Source organism: Aptenodytes forsteri, unplaced genomic scaffold (genome assembly GCF_000699145.1).
Source record: "Aptenodytes forsteri isolate BGI_AS27 unplaced genomic scaffold, ASM69914v1 Scaffold2, whole genome shotgun sequence".
NCBI lineage: Eukaryota > Metazoa > Chordata > Aves > Sphenisciformes > Spheniscidae > Aptenodytes > Aptenodytes forsteri.
In genome coordinates, this window is record NW_008795695.1 from 8635560 (window position 1) to 8647278 (window position 11719).

The following is an 11719-nucleotide window of genomic DNA, read 5'->3' on the forward strand; positions in this document are numbered from 1 at the left end:
TTTTTTTTTTTTTGTTTTTTTTTTTTTGTTTTAAAGTCAGCTCTTACACGGTTACTTCTTTCTTGTATGAAATTATCCCGAATTTAAATTATTAGGGAGAGATTTCCTTCTGTTTTAAGGAAAAAAAATTATACAGGCAAATGGCTGTTATAAACTACAGCTTAAAAGCCATCTGGGGTATATTAGTGGCTGCTAACTTTTTACGGGCATTGTAGAGATAAGAAGAGTTATTTTACTGATGTACATACATCTACATACGTCGCCTAAAATGTTAAAATACGCATGTAGTGTTTGGTGGGGTTTTTTTCCCTCCCCCCCTCCCTTCCTCTTTTAGCCAAGAGGTAGGGAGTATTTTGTATTTAAATTAATGACTATGTTGAGCTGAATTTCACTCGCAGCTTTGCATCCCGTCTTAATCTGAACTCCTTATTATAAATACAAAATAAACCCGATCTATTACACACGTGGATAGTCAGAAAGATACAAACCGCCACGATTTAACAGCAGACGCAGAAAATACCACATGCTTACAGTTTTCCATAACTTACCAGCATTATCAATGCTGAGATGAAGGACGTTGATGTAGGCTAAAGGTGACAGTGTTCTTTTTTAACTGCACAGAAGCCAAGGTTTTGCAAGGTAAGTTAAGAAGGTGAGAGAGGGCAGATAGGGAAAATACCGTGGTGAGGCTATTTTGATACAGATCGAGCTATGTATTTTACATGCCCGTTAACACTAACTACACGTGGGTGGTTGTTTTTTGGTTTTTGTCTTTTTTTTTTTTAGTTTGTTTAGCTAATTCAATTTGTCGTCTTTCTTATAATTTTATTTTTGCATGACAAAGAGAGGAACTCTCACAGGAATTTACTGAGCCCTTACGATATCTTGTGCAGGGACTCTGGAAAAATAGGAATTAATGAGTTAAGCAGCTTGCGGGAATATCGGTGATAAGGCAAAGTAAGGAAACGATGCAGGGTACTTAAAGCTGATGTTTCGTCTCACATGGTAAAACTTTTTAGCATCCCTAATGCTAAGACTTGCGCTCGGACAGTCAGTCTTTTGTGCAGGAATCCTTCTGAAGCAGGAATCACAACTGGTGTTATAACTTTACCAATTCACATTCAGCACAGCTTACATTTGTATTTTGACATCAATTTATTACAGCCGTAAACAAACCACAAGTGAATCTCTATCTACCATGCCTTGCCTCTGTCGTACAGGATTACTCGACCACAAAGCACTGGGCTTTTTACATAATATAGTTAAGCAAAAGCTTCGGAAATATGAGAGAGGGACCAACAATTTAGGGATGAATTTTTAACAGCCTAAATTGCAAAGGGTGAATTACAGCCTGAACGCAATGCAAGTTCCCATTGCACAGGTAAATATTCCCTGGCCAAGCAGGCAGCAACGGCCACTTGTTTGCAATGGGCTGGATTTGTGTGGGACGGGAGAAAACTTGCACAAGGCAGGCAACAAAACATCTTGTTAAAGGAGAAAAAAATGCGGACCTTCACAGAGCTGGCTTATGTATCACATGAGCACAAACTGAGAGAACTGGCTACAGACCCTGATCTTGCCAACACCTAGAAACATGCCTAACCTCATTCTTAGCGGCGTTTCCGCTGAATGCAGTAGAAACCTCTTCGGGGAATGCAATTACCCATGTACTTAATTGTTTGGGCCATCTGGGATTAATGTGGCATTATCCAGCAGGTCAGCTCCGACCTCTTGCACCTGAATTCATTTAATATATGTATTAAGGCCCTCTTAAAGATGTTTATAGTGGTGTAAGCGTGCCTTGCTTCTACTAGCGATGAATCAGTGGGTTAATGCCTGTGAATGAAATTTGTAGGATCAGGCTTCTGAATTGCCCCTGCAAGTATTTATTGCATAGCTGTTACCAGCATGGGTAATTCCACTGGCTGACATGAAAAAAACTGCTATAGTGATATATTAAATTATTTTTGGGCTACTGGAATAATGAAACACTGCACAGAGAAAAGCAGCAGCTGGTAAATAAAAAGACCAGATTCTCCTTATTTCCTGAAGTGATCTCTCACGAACTATGAAATATGCGTATTTCATCCCAGCATGTCAAGTGCACATATGATGCCACCAAGAATGAGGTGTGAGATGGCCAGCATGATACAGGGGAAACGTGGCCAGGAATACACAGGTGTACGGTGTCTAACTTCCCTCCGTTTCAGGGAGGGGGAACTGCCTAAACCCCTCCAGGGATCTCGTCTTTGATCTCTGTTAACTGATACAAGGTTATTCACTCTGGAAGCGGGGAAACTGGCTGCAGCTCAGTTTATGCAAAGCAGAGGGGTTGTGAGGAAAGGTGAAATAACACATATTTATTCGGTATCTTTAGCTTGGGCATCTTATTACTTGTGACCCAAGTTTACCACTGAAAAAGTTCCCAAGGACTCTCCACCCTCTTAGGACCTCCAGGTGATAACGGTGGTCAAAAGCCTGTCTCGTTCTTCCTGGGCAGAAGCTGTGAGCCTTTTTCTTTTCAAATAGGGCTCTTTTCACTCCATGCTCTTGTCACTCAGAATATTTTAGAAGGTAGACATGACTCCTGTTTTGAGGGTGTGGGGAACGATTTGCCTGGATAGTCGGCATGTTATCAGAGACGTGGATGGCAAGGGCACGGACCTACATAAGAAGGGAGCTACCTTTTACCATTTCACCTCACTCATCGTTCAGAAACTGCAAGCCAGAGAGCTGTGTCTTTCTTGACTCAGCCTATCAACTGGTGGCAGCAATGGGCAAGGAGCAGGGGGACACCTGGGGAAGGACAATTTTCAGGAGAGACTAAACTGTGAATTTGCATCCAGCGTTAACCCCAGCTTTGCAGGCCTATGGCTGCAGGTCCTCCTAGGGTTTTGCTGGGTGAAGGAATGAGTCAAACCAACAGCCAAAGGAGGAGCTCAGACCAGGCAGAACCCCAAAAGGGTGTGTGGGGAAACGCGATTCGGCTGACTCTTCCGACCAGCATGGATGCAATCTCAATGCCCAGCAACGCAGTGCGCCCAACTGCGTGACTGATACAGCGCCTCACCAGTGTCACCACCCCTGGAGACATTTCTCCACGGCACCCTTCGTCCACATTTCCTCAAGGGGGAGATTTAATAATCATGAAGTTACTGCAGCAGCAGCCTGTGTTGATGCCCCCCCCCCCCCCCCCCCCCCCCCTCCCTCCCTTACCACTTAGTCAGGCTGGCTTAGCTTTGCTGGGAGGTTTGTTAAGGGCCAAAGCCAAGGCTGGACTCATTTCTTGTGCATGCCTGCTGCGAGTGTGTGTCAGTGTGCAAGGTGTGCGGCATGAGCTTGCTGCTAGCGCCCAGAGCCAGGGGCTGCAAAGCCAGGCACAGGGCAGGGGGTGCCTCCCTCCTCCTCTACTTCACAAGAACCATCCTAATCTGGCTTTAAAAATACTCACTAGAATATCGTCAGTGAGACAGTTTTCTCCTTGGTCTTACACAGCTGTTGATAAACTTGTGGGTAGGAGTGGAGGCTGGGTTAAAGTTTCCACTGCAAAAATGCCTTTCGGCGGTTTGTCCTGTGTACGCTCCCCATACCTGTGGACCAGACGTGTGAAATGCATCACTGTGCCGTTAGGATGCAATGCATTTTGCCTTCCTCAAAGTGGAATTTGGGTACTTGGTGCACGATAAGCAGAGATAGGCTATCTGGAGGTGCAGAAGCAGAGAGGTCACGTCTAGAGCCGAGGGAGCATCCAGTCTTATTCTCCCAGCACTCAAATCCCAGGGAGAGCAATGGGTTTAGTCCTGGCCACTGTGTTACTGGCTATATATCAGTGAATGAGAGAGATTACAGAGAAGGGCAACTACAGTGATTAAAGGTCTGGAAGGAACTACCTAAAAGGAAAGATTAAAGGAATTAAATACATATAATTTGGGGCAAAAGGGAAGCCAAGGGGACAGCGTGACTGCGGTTTACAAGTACATGAAAGACAACTATGAAGAGGAAGGGGAGGGACTGTTTTCATTAGTTAAAAACGATAAGACAAGAAATAACAGATGCCAACTGAACTAAGATGAGTTGAGTTTTAAGAGCAGGGGCAACGTTGATCCTAAGATCAAATAGGCAGGAGAATACACTCCCAGGGAAGCTGCAGATTCAACATCACTTGAACTTTTCAAGTCAGAGCTTGACAAGCACCTTGGAGGGGAAAGTTGAAGAAATAGTAGAAGGGAAGCCAAAAAGCACCGGGATGTACCGCATGACCTAGAAGCCCAGATGATTTTGAGGCCATTCTAGAGGGCTGTGGAAAACAAACACACGGAAACACTCAGAGCTTCTGGATGATTTCTTTCTCTGCGCAGTTCAAAATTAAAAGGAGGGAGTTGGGGGAAAGGCTAAGCGAGGAAAATTAGTCGTTTAATACGATTCTACTATGGCTAATCCCTAGAGGAGAAGCCAATTACTTGAAATACTTGGGAGTATGGGGTGGAGAAGGGAATGAAAATTGTTGAAAAGCTGCCATCTGGTATAAGTACTTGCTGGTTTGGAGACTTAAAAAATATGCATTGTGTGCCATTATACTATGCTCATTACATGGCTAGATTAATGCAGATAACAACATCCACACCTAGTATTTTCTGTGGCATTTTATGTACTCAGGTTCACATCACAACAACCTCCAGCACTAATTGTAACATTTGGGCTTTTGATCTTCTGCTCTGGTAGGAACACTACAGATGCCTTGTACCAGCAAATGGGGGAAAAAAAATTAAAAAAAGAAAGAAGTCCGGCTCCTTTGGTTCCAGGACATTTAAAAGGAGCAGTAAATCTGACCCACCTGGACAGCAGGGAACAAGCATAAGGAGGATTCTGCAGATGGCACAGAATTAATATAAATACTTTATTCCCCTCCTCCAGCCCCTCTGAGGGCGAGGGCATGCCAGCAGAGCAGGAACTGCAGCTCAGCTGTCAGCCCTGAGTGCTCTGGACAGCTCAATTCATATTGGAGAAGCCCTGATGATATTTTGATTTATGCTAGGAGCTGTGCAGGTAGATTTCCCTCCGGTGCCCCAGACTTTGCTCCTGCAGTTACCGGTGACTGACCAGACAGAGATTCACATCACTGAATGTACTCATTCAGTCTGGGAAAAATAATTCACTACAGCCATGGTGCTAATAGGCAAAATGTAACGGTAGCATTCACACTGCATCTGATTCAAACTACTTGGTATGGGTTTGCCTTTCTCAGGGTTGGTTTGCTTGGTTTTCAGTCAAAATTAAGTATGAATTATAAGTGATTGAAAAAGTTCCTATAGGGTCATAAGCAGGAGATTGAAAGCCTCGGTGTATTTTTGGGGCAAAGCTCCTTCCCTAAGCACCCCCACTGCACTTTACTGATGACCTGGGAAGTTCTGGGACATCATCCATGGCCTCTTGACTGGGAGGCTCTCACTCTGCCAGTAAAAAAAAACTCAATTACGGGGGAGTTTTATGACATAAACATTGTTTTTCAGCAAATAAATAAGGGATATCAAAAATTTGTACGGAAGCCTAAATCACTACTATCTTTGGCCCAAATTTGAGACAGTGAAATTAAAACAGAAAGATTTATAAATCCCAAAATGTCCTTCCATTATCCCTCTACATAAGGGATTCGTTGTTCAGGTCAACAAGATGCGGAGACGCTTCGATCCTAAGGAAAAGGAGCTCCTGACAGCATAACAGAAAGGAAGAAAGACGGTTTCCAGAGGAGGCTCCCTCCCTCCCAGGCTTGCCGGAAGGAAAGCTGTGGTCTTGCAACACTTTGGACTGGAATTAACAGCTAGGAGAAATAAGGATGCTAACTGCATCCTTTTTCTTCTTCCTATGTTACTTTCACCATTTAGAAACTGTGTCAGACTAGAACGCCGAAACAGGAAGTGTTCAGAAGAAAATGATGATGTTATTCCCAGTATGACATTGTGATGCTTGTATCAGCAGGTGGTATTATTAGGAAAGGCACTCAGTGAAGGGATGGCTTCTCTGCTCCTCCTGTCCCTTCCTGCCCTTCATCTCCTGTTTTTAAGGGTCAGGATGGGTTTTATTTCTCTCTCTCCATTTCCTCTTGTTCCATCACCCATTCAAGGGTGATGGGGTAAAAGCTCGTAGCTCGTTCTTTGCCCACATGGGAGTGTTCCACACAGTGAGTTTGCAGAGCATTTCCAGTAGTTGCCCAACAAACTGGCAGCAAAGGAACAACTGGGGCCTATTTCCCAGGGAGGTTGCAGAGGGGACGCAGCGAGAGGCTATTGCAGCTTGAGCTTCAGGTTTAATTTGACTGAATGAGACAGAAACTGCCTTTCAGTCTCGAATCCAGTTTGCTACTTCAAATACAGCACATGGTGTGAAAAAGAACTTGTTTACTTTGATATTTTTGCAGCCCTCCAGGAAAGGCAGGCAGTACCCTTGCTGTGTGAGCCTCAGCAGGAGTTGCCGTCATTAGAGAGGGATTCTCTGGGGGACAGACGCTGCTGTCCTGGCCCAGAGAGCCCCCTTACCCAGAGCCAACATGAAACCTCCCTCGGCATGAATCTCAGTGCGATTAGGAGTAGTAAATCCCAGATACCTCATTTCTGTAGGAGGCACAGACAGAGATTTGGCTAGAAGCTGTTCCTCGCCCTGAACTAGGCTTCTCCCAGTGTCTGTCTGTCTCAGATGATAGGGCTGGTCTCAGCTGCACGAGGTCCTGCAAGTGCCTTCAGCTGGCAACTGAGCCTGTTCCACATCTGTCTGCTCTCCACTGGCCAGCACACTTTATATTTAACCGTCCTCAGCACAGCAATGACTTCACACACACAGCAATGACTTCATGCAGAAAAGGGTTTTGCTTCCGAGCTGTTAGGTGGATCATGCTTGGGACTTTCACCGCAACATCCCTTGATTGAACTGGGGATGGAGGAAGAAAAGCCCGACTGAGATGTGAAGGTGCTATTAACCATGTTCCGCACCACTAATGCATTCTCACAGCCACAGACGAAGCCACAAGTTAATCTCCTAAATTGTTTCTTCTCCACTTAACATCCCACCTGTGCCTGACTCTGCCTGTGCTTAGCAGGTCTGAGCCTGGGTATGCCGGTGTCAGCCCCGTGCCAGCTGCCCTGTACACAGCGGGGAGCAGCCTCCCTGTACAGGCCAGCTCATCAGCTGTGGGATGCATGGGCTAGCAATTAGAAAAGTTTCAGGAAGACATGTTGTCAGACTCTCTAGATATAGACCTTAATGACAGTAATATGAAGAGAAAAATATTTGGATAATTTTGATCCTGATTAATAATAGAAACTCCAGCTAAAAAGCCACTTACTTCTAAGGTAGCACCAGCATTTGCCACACAGACACATACAATCTTCTGCTGAACTTCACCCAGTAAGATGCATTTGCAGTTTTAGGCTGAGCATGTGCTTACGGGACAAGGCCTAGGAAAGAGCAGGATGTACTAGGACTAGACTTATCACTGTGTAAGGTTATAATTCTTCTTTTGTTTTGATAATAAGAATTTACTAGAAAAATCTAGTACAAGAGAGTGTGTGTGTGTGACACGCTTTACATAGGACGCGTACATCCAGTATTGTAAGACCTCTCTGTGTTAATGATGCTTCAGTATCAGCTGCTCAGGATTGTACGAAGATGCTGAATGTTACTTGCTTTTAGTGATTCTGTAGTGAAAGGACCTGATGCTCAGCTGGTCTCATTGGCAAAGCAATGCCTGTGCTCACCAACTGACGGCGACACCTGTGTGTAACAGAAACTCTGTCTTGGGATCTTTCTGTATATGTCTTCCCCGGGTTGCCCTGGGGTTTGTAAATGACAGGTACTGCTAGATATATTGCCCTTCACTAAAATCTTACATGACTAATCCCACAGTGACACAAGCAGAGGAAGCGGGAGGTCCACAGGCTGGATTCTGCACTCCTTTCAAAACGTGCCCTCCCCAGAGCCAAAAGGCACCAAAATTACTCAGAAGGTTTATTCTTTGTGATACACTCCATGGCATGTTGCTTTCCCCTGGGTTTTACTTTTGTTAGTCTAAGGACAAGTATATTTTCCAAATTGTTTCATTCCTTTTTGTATCTTTTTTTCAGTGTTACTTTCTTTTGGTACTACAACTGCAGTTTAACCCATAAAACTGTTTTACAATTTGATTATTTTAGGGGACTTCCACAATTTGATTATTTTAGGGGACTCCTAAGCTGATGCAAATGTTTGCAGGAACAGTCTGTGCCAGTCGGTGAAACGAGGACTTTCCAAGACATTCACGTCCATGACAGGCTATTCTGAGCTCTTAAGTTTTGCCCTTTCACAGGCCAATCTGAGGATCTTCTGGTGGCACCGGACCTATCCTCAAAGTCCCGAGGATAACTTAAAGCAGGTCTGGATACCCTAGCACAGCAGTACTAGACATGGGCTTATTTTTAATTTTTAGGCAAGACAGCTCATTCTTTAGTCTCAGCATCACTCTCGGTGTCACTCTCTGTCTCAGTGTCACTCTCATTGAGACTGAAAAATTATCTGCCTTTTCATCATTGTCTCTGTTTAAGCTGCGGCAGTTCCTTCAGCTCTCTGTAGCCTAAATCCTCATTTAATTCTAGTGCAAATTTCTGCTTTAAAAAGTAGCCTCCAGGCAAGGTATGACAGTACACCTCTGCTCAGACTGGTGGGCCCACACCAGTTCACACTGGGCAAACCCCAGTCCATGTCCAGTGTCGATCAATACTAAGCCAAGTCTTCACTCTGCGTGGGCACCTTTTGTGGGACACAGGAGGTTCACGGCGTTTCGGGGGATGGGGCAAAATGACTGCTTAACTTGTAGGGGAAAAAAAGATCGCCTCTACACCGGTGAGGGCAGAGGAGATGGGGATGGGCTTCCTGGGGAAGTCATGGGGCTCCCTCCCTGCAAGTCCTAGGACGTGGCTGGACTGACCCCTTGCATGGCTGGTGTAGGGCACCTGGGCTCCACTGGGCACGGAGGAATGGCCTCTGTTCATTAATCATGGAGATCTCCCCTCTGGCAACCGCTAAAACAGAGGGGGTGTTAGAGGCCTCCCCTGAACCATGTGACCTGCAAGCATTGCAGGTGTGACAGGGGTGTGACAGGGCATGAACAATCTCCTTCCCCATGCTTTGCCTTCCCTTGGAAGAAAACCGGTGCGTGAGTGCACGGTGGGAGGCCTGTGGGGCGCTTCCACAGGCCCAGCTGCCTGCGTGACCCAGGAAGCAGGTCTGCCACGAGCACCAGGTTGGGCAAAGCTGGACCTCCCGGGGCTGCCCTGCTGCAGGACTTGCAGGCGGGCCTGGAGCAGACTGCTGCTCCCACGGAGGCAGGAGGTAGCGTTTCCAGGGCTGGCAGTCTGGCATCCCTCACCACCAGTAATTGGGCTTAAAACACGTGAAAATAATTGCTACAAAAGTGTTACTTTGTTTTAACGGAAATCATCGCTACTCCTCTTGGGTGGTTTTTTTCTTAAGCGTTTTTAATTTACCAGGTGTATCATCTACTGCCTTTGATCTCAACCACAGATCTCCCCCAGGTCCTAATGAGGTGCAACTTCGTATCAAAGCCTCCGCTCCCATTTGTCCAAGATGAGATCTGTGCGCCGGCGAGGGAACGGAGTGTGGTCCAGGGAGAGGGAGGGAGCAGCCGGGGTGAGTCAGGTCCCCCCGTGCGTCCCGAGTGGGGGTGCTGAGGCAGCCTGCCATCCCTTGCCTCCTCCTCTCTGATGCCTCCTTGTCCCCAGACAGTGGTGCTGGGCTTGGACCACCTTAGGGCTGTCCTCCCGTGGCCTGGAGGTGCCATGCATTAGGATGACGATCTAGCAGGGCTTAACAAAACCCGATGCCTCCCATCTCCTCCGAGCTACAAAGTTGTCCATGATCCTGGTTCTCTGCTTACTCAGTTCTAGCTGTGAGGCCCTGATTTGTGTCAGGGTAGGTGAGAAGAAAAGCTGTAATTCCAGACCTTTAACTTCAGCCTTGCTACAAATCTGCCCTGAAAGATACCCCAACCTTATAGAATATCCAAGAGCATGAAATATTCGTGGCAGCAAGTCATAATAAACGGCTCCCTGAATACCAGCTACAATACACAACTCTTTTAAAAGGAAATTTGCTGTAGAGTGAACAAAGCTTAGCGAGATTAGCTCAGGATCATATTTGTCTACTGCTTTACAGTTACAGATGTTGCACATGATACCCAGTGGCACAATGTGCCGTCCATAAATTGGCAAGTTCATTTTAAAAGACAACAGGATATTTTAATCTGTTTTTCCTCTGGCTCATTTGCACAATTATGAAATTAGGGACTGTAAATGCCTTAGTTTTAGCTTTTTTAGGCAACAGACATATGTAGCAATATGTTTTAGCCTTTCTAAACCAACACAAAGCATTCTTGCATGATTTTTAGGTGTGAATTATCACCACTAAATCAAACCTACACAGGACAATATTAAACAAAGGTAGTTGCTCATTTGGTTTATGCAGTACACAAACCACCTCTCGTGACAGCCACTTAATATTCTATTTATCTACAGTATCTTCGGTGTCTTGCAGAGCAAGAATTACGTGCATCTGTTAAAAACAGAATCTAAGTTACAACAAATATTTCTAACTTGACACTCACATTTGTCCTGGGCAACCAGCTCTAAGTGGCCCTTCTTGAGCAGAGGGGTTGGATCAGATGCCCTCCAGAGGTCCCTTCCAATCTCAACCCTTCTGGGATTCTGTGATCCTTCTGTAAATTGCTTCTTATTCCATGCTGTTAAACGAGGGTGAAATTAAGAGGCTAATTTCTCAGACGCTATGAAAAAGATAACGACCAAGAATCCCCGTATATTACAAAGCAGAAATCATCCCACAAACACCAAGATTTATTCTAGGCACGGGTCATAATACCCCGGACAGGTCAGAAAAATAATGTCTCACTGTTTTGCCTACTTTTGAAAAGCCTCATCAATCACCCAGCCGCGTGGCAGGCTTTTTCAGCGCTTGCACTGTGTGTGAAGCTCTGCGGAAACAAACCAGCGAAAGGCCAGACTTGTCCCAGGGGCATGGCACACGGCCGCTGCTCCGGCAGTCACAGCCTGCGCATCACCTCTTAGCGCTGGGATGGTAAGTCCTCAGTGTCAGGCTTTATCTAGCACTTAGGTATATTGCAAAATGATTCAATGCCATCTTCCCAAGAGCTCTGCAACAGAAACAAACGGTGATCCTCTCAGTTCAGCACTGATTTAGGATGAGTGGAATTCAGAGTTCAAGGGGTTCATGGACTACAAATCGGAAGAAAATTTGTCCCCTCATTTAACTGCAAACAGAAACTTTGCTGCAGTTAATCTTAACAGCAGCCTTCTGAGGAAGATGCCATATAGACTTGCTAAAACACAGGGTAGGAGAGGAAAAGTGAAGGAATCTTCAAGCGGGAATGAAAAATAATAGATCTTCCTTTCTTCATTCCCAACTTTCATTTTTTTGTCTTCATTGGATATTTAAAATCAAAACCATGAAAGTATTTAAAACCTTGCTATAAACCCCTTTTGCACGCAGATATCAATTTGTTTAGTTCAGTAAATATTTAGCAGAAAAAGAGTCACTAAGAACAAAGCTAGCCCTGGGATTATAGAAAAGAAACAAATTTTGCAGTATGCCAAATATTAAAAAAAAAGGTATGATGTCTTTCTCTCTGGCATGCTGTTTG